The 5,486-nt window shown below is 36.7% G+C and overlaps 1 non-coding gene across 1 annotated transcript; it reads left to right on the top strand.

Annotated features, from left to right (window-relative positions):
- The first annotated feature begins 4,501 nt into the window (after window positions 1-4,501).
- On the top strand, window positions 4,502-4,574 carry Trnar-ccu. Its single transcript has one exon. It is a non-coding gene; the product is annotated as a tRNA-Arg (tRNA).
- Window positions 4,575-5,486: the final 912 nt, after the last annotated feature.

Here is a 5,486-nt window from a genome sequence, read left to right as displayed (position 1 = left end):
AATTGCCGCTCTGTGTCCATCATGCTGAGGCATAGGTTTTAAGTCCCATGCGCCTGCAATTACACCAATTTGGCAGTGGCGTTCCTAGGGTTTTGAATTTGAGCAAACGCTTTAGGCCGGTTGCTACCACAGAGTCTACCTGCCAGAGTCACGTAGTGCTTACAAAGAGTATATACATTGTTTACATCCTCATTGCTATCAAGTGTTAATTATTCTGTTAATTTAATTTCGGAATAGTCGAGAAAAATTCAAAAGAGATATTTATTGTAACGCAAGCCCGGCTTTTCGGCTTGTATGGTAGTACCGCCACTGCAATTTGGCAACAGACTGGAATTGGATTCCCTTCAGACTGGAACAAAACCGTGATTTGTGTTAGAAATCGATAGGTACTAGGTTCGATCAATTCTTCTTCTTCTTCTTCTGTTCCTGGGCTTTTTCTGCTTGGTTGGTCTGGGACCGTCCGTTGTACGTATGGCCACTGATGCGGTTCCCCGCTGGATCACTCCAGCCAGCCGAGCTCACTCCAGAAGCTTAGCAGGCCGCCCAGGTCGCCGAGTGCTTCATGGAGTGTTGCTGAGGAGCCAAGGTGTGCTGCGCGTTGTTCTGCTACTCCATTGCATTGGAGCATTACGTGTATCGGTGTTTCTTCCGTCTCCTTGCATGCTCTGCAGAGGGGAAAAGGTTCGATCAATTGTTAAGTGCTTAATTTTTCTGAAATTCACAGAACCATTTCGGAGTTAGGGAAATGACAGTGTACACTCCTGTGTTACAGAAAGCTCGTTTAGGCAGTCCTACTTATTACCACTATATTATTGGAGCTGCGTGGTAGGATTAAGTTCTTATTCTCTCTCTCCTGTGAGACAGGAGGCCTTTCCCCACAAGGAGGCAATAAAGATAGTTACAACAACCTGACCAATCCTGACATTGATATATTTCACGCCACCTTAGAAAGTTTTAGAAAGAAAATTGTATGTGAATGAAATATTAATAATATTACTTATCAATCTACTATAATAGTATAATTAATATCTAGATAATCATTTTTAATAGTTTTCAATTTAATACTTATTTTAGTTCTCATTTTTTTTAATTTGACCGGCGATAATAATGATAATGCTGTACACCTATAATTGATTATTGTATTTTTTTTTCTGAATGTTGTTACAATTAAGTTGTTTCTTATGAATAAATAAATAAAGAAGAAGAGAGAAAGAGATGATGATGATTGATTAAGAATTTGTATCCCTTTTTACTTTAGCTCTTTTCATCCCAAGAAACTCTTGAGACCTAAGATGTAGAGTTAAGTTGTGCGCCATTTTTATTTCAACCATTTTACTGACCATTTTCCATGAGATAAAGGGAGAGAATGAGCTATAAACCCTGTCTTCATCCGAAACTAGCGGGCATATCCTAGTGAAACAGTATGATTGGCGACCGTAGTTTCATAAGTAGGTATGTACTCTAAAAAAGCCAATATTTATGACTTGTAATGCAAAGTTTTTGCCTGCACCTAAAATAATAATTAACTTTGCGAATCACCTTGAAATAATAATCTTAAGTTTAACTAATGATAGGATGCAGATGCACTGACTGTATTATTTATGCCGACAAGTACCTAAACAAGTAGGTATTTTAGTAATCCATTGCATGCTAAGACGCGTCCAGACCGACGGACGACTGATAGGTATACTGTATGTTTAAAGGGTCTTAAATACAAAAAAAAAAAACAATACGACAATACACACATCGCCATCTAGTCCCAAAGCGTAGCTTGTGTCATGAGTACTAAGATAGCTGATGAATATTTCTATGAATATAATACACATAATTACGTGTAATATACAGATAAACACCCAGACACTGAAAAATATTCATGTTCATCACACAAACACCTCCAGTTGTGGGAATCGAACCCACGGCCTTGGACGCAGAAAGCAGGGTCGCTGCCCACTGCGCCAAGTGGCTGTCAGAATAGAAATAAAATAACGAAGGAATATGCATCCATTATTTTATCACACTGCCTCGTTGATCTAGTGGTCACCATGTTCAACTACGGTAACGGGGTCCTGGGTTCGAGTCCCGGGTCGGGATTTATACCTAAAAAGGTTCATAGATGATACCTAGAATAATTAGAATACGTACAACTGACAAAAGTTACGACTATAGAGAAGGTCACTTCTACAGTCGATTTTTTATTTTTCAATTTATATTTATTTATTTAGGCTTAAATAGTATTTAAGTATGTTTCCATACAAATACACACACTAAACACACACATATGTATATAGTAAAAAAAGTAAGTAGCCAGATTTTTATATTTTTTGTTATTTTAGCGCATTTTTTATAGTTAGATAAATTTTAATGGGTCCTATTCGAAAACGTATTATCGACATTAGGTATTAGGAAAGTTTATGCAAATCGGACACAAATAGGTAAAATTTGTCCACAATGATGAAATTCAGTACAATACCTTCTCTGTCTCTCTTCTGTCTCTCTATAGAAAAAAAAAACAGAGCCTTCATAAATCCACTTTCAAATTCTTCATTGAAAATGCAAACAGGCGAGAATATTAATTGAAAGAATACTAAAAACCGCTGCACGATAGGAGATGAAGAATAAAAAAAAAACGTGCCTCGAGATAAACCCTCATTGATTGACCTGAATGCTTTGTGGGCTCCGAGGGCCCTCCATCGAGCAAGCACCCTCAGCTTGCACGGTGACGTCAGCAGAACTGCAACATTTTATATTTGCAAACGTGTGGAATTATGTACTCTTGTTTTCAACTATAGCTTGGAAGGTATGAAAATGCTAGGATGGCCGAATGGTGCAGTGGACAAGCTTTGTAAGTCCAAGGCTGTGGGTTCGATTACCACAACTGGAAGATATTTGTGTGATGAATATTTATGTTTTTCAGGGTCTGGGTGCGATTTGAATGAATGAATGAATTAATACACTTTTATTGTACACCACATAAACATAACAAATTAACAGTAAAAATTTAACAAAAGGTATACAATTTGGCGGCCTTATCGCTACATAGCGATCTCTCGATTTATATATATCTCATACTAATATATAAAGCCGAAGAGTTTGTTTGTCTGATTATTTGAACGCGATAATCTCAGGAACTACTAAAAAATTGTTTCAGTGTTTGATCGCCCATTTATCGATAGGAAGAGGAATCGGTGCATAGCACAAAATACGAATGTTCAAAAACATAATTTTTTTTTCTATTAAGACCGTCGCTGCGTGCGCTGCGTAATCGGTTAAAGTTTCGATAAAGTCATGTACAACACAGTCGTTCGTTCCCCTTTAAAAGTTAAAAAAAAGTCCGGGACATGTATATATGTCTATCTCTTAAGGTTAAATTATACGTCGCGTCGAGTCGCGAGGGAACGCTAGTTATTTATATATATTCATCAGTTATCTTAGGACCCATAGCTCTTACATATATATGTATATCTTAGCTACGCTTACTTTGGGGCTAATCTAGGCCTAGCGATGTGTGTATTTTGGAAATATATTTATTAAGTATTCATCATATCAACCCATTACCGGCCCACTACATGGCACTGGTCTCCTCCTGCAATGAGAAGTGTTTAGTACGTCCACCACGCTGGCACAGTGCGGAATGGTGGACACATCTTTAGATGCGGTACGGGCAATGTTTTGAAACCCTCGTCCCCAACAGGCTGCCTTTTTCTTGAGGAAAGAGGGATTAAGAGCCATGCTACTATAATGTAGGCTGGTGATCTTTAAACATTGTTTCACATGTTAGTGATTAATGCCAACAGTGGCGTGCACTTCATACATGCACAAAAGCACTGCATACCCAAATTATTTGATATCACTTGTATTGGAGGGGATTTTTTAAATTTTATGCCATGTACCTGCTTTATGCATACCCTGGTCAAGAACCCTATGCACGCCACTGAATGCTAAGCCCCATTTTTTTTATCTTGGCTTGATGTTTTATGACTACCTCCGACTCCCTTAAGTGGGACTCCCCCTCTACTGGGGATATACAAACTAAAAAACTACCAAGGCATGGAGGCGAACCAATTCATATACTATTATGTAATTATAGCAGGTATTTTTAATTGGATAGCAGCTTGTATTACTTATTGAGTTACTTACTGGAATTAATGCATGTAAAATGAATGTATCTTATTTGAAATGAGAATTCTTATTAGGATACCCAGTATTCTATTTATATACACATATTTTGTTATGTGACCCTAACGCCTGAGGTAAATATTAAAAAAAATGAGCACCGTAATTTTAAACGCATCTTCAATTTATGTACACCTATAAAAAACCAAAAAACCCAACAGAGTTTGTCCCTCCGCCTAACAGAGCCTAACGAACTGCTTAATTTCCATAATTCGAAGAAACTTTTCGTTACAACTCAATGGTTTCCCATTTTCCATATAAAATTAAAGTAATATATTATTTAACCGTTCAAGGATACAATTCTTAAATTTAGAACTGCCACGCACTAGCCCCTGTGGCCTAATGGATAAGGCATCGGCCTCCTAAGCCGGGGACTGTGGGTTCGAGTCCCACCAGGGGTACAAACTTTCGTTTTGGTGTTTTACTTACATATTTTTTTTTAATTAAATTTTAATTTGTTTAATTTTTATTTAAACACTATCTGTTCCCCGCGGTTTCACCCACCCACACCAACTAACAGTAAGGTTATATTGGCCACCATTTGAAGCTGCTATTTTGGCTTAAATATTGTAGTTAGATATATTTTCTTGCGGATTTCTGTAGTTAATAATGAGTATAATATAATCCTGTAGTAGATAATTTTTATGCATTATCAAAAGTTTTCGCAGCGCACGCCAATCAATCAATTGTATAAGTGGAATTTTGCCACTTTGAATATATTATTGCAACTTACTTAAACATATTCAAAATTAACTATTCATTAGTTCCATTGCTCAATCTACTTCGAGCCTTCTCCATCAAGACATTGGCGTAGTACCTTGTGCCCTGTTGGCACAGAAAAAGCCACAAACAAGAATTGAATTTAATTGAACTTACTTAAAGACCTCTAATAAATTATAGCCTATGTTACTTCCTGATAATTTTCTATTGGTAAAGAAATTGTTAAAATCGGTCCACCAATTCCAAAGTCTATTCGGTGCAAACCAAGAAACAAACTAAAAATCTTCCTTTATAATATTAGTACCTATCATAAATAAATAATACCGTATTTATATTGATAAGTATTGAAAATGGCTTCTCTTTTAAAATGATTTTGTTAATTTTCAACAAACACTGAACAAACCTCGCAGCCTCGAACTTTACGAAGCAATAGCTTATCAAATACGAAAGCTTATCCCAATCGTTGAGCTGTTTTCAAGATATACGAGAAAATGCAAGAATTGCTCGTTCTCTTAATACAACTTCACTCGACTTTTTATTTAACGTAGAATCGCGTTTTCATGGATATATTTAGTGCAAAGCCCTAAATAATA

The sequence above is a fragment of the Pararge aegeria genome, chromosome 6, assembly GCF_905163445.1.
Source record: "Pararge aegeria chromosome 6, ilParAegt1.1, whole genome shotgun sequence".
Classification (NCBI taxonomy): domain Eukaryota; kingdom Metazoa; phylum Arthropoda; class Insecta; order Lepidoptera; family Nymphalidae; genus Pararge; species Pararge aegeria.
This window is presented reverse-complemented; position numbering and strand designations above follow the sequence as displayed.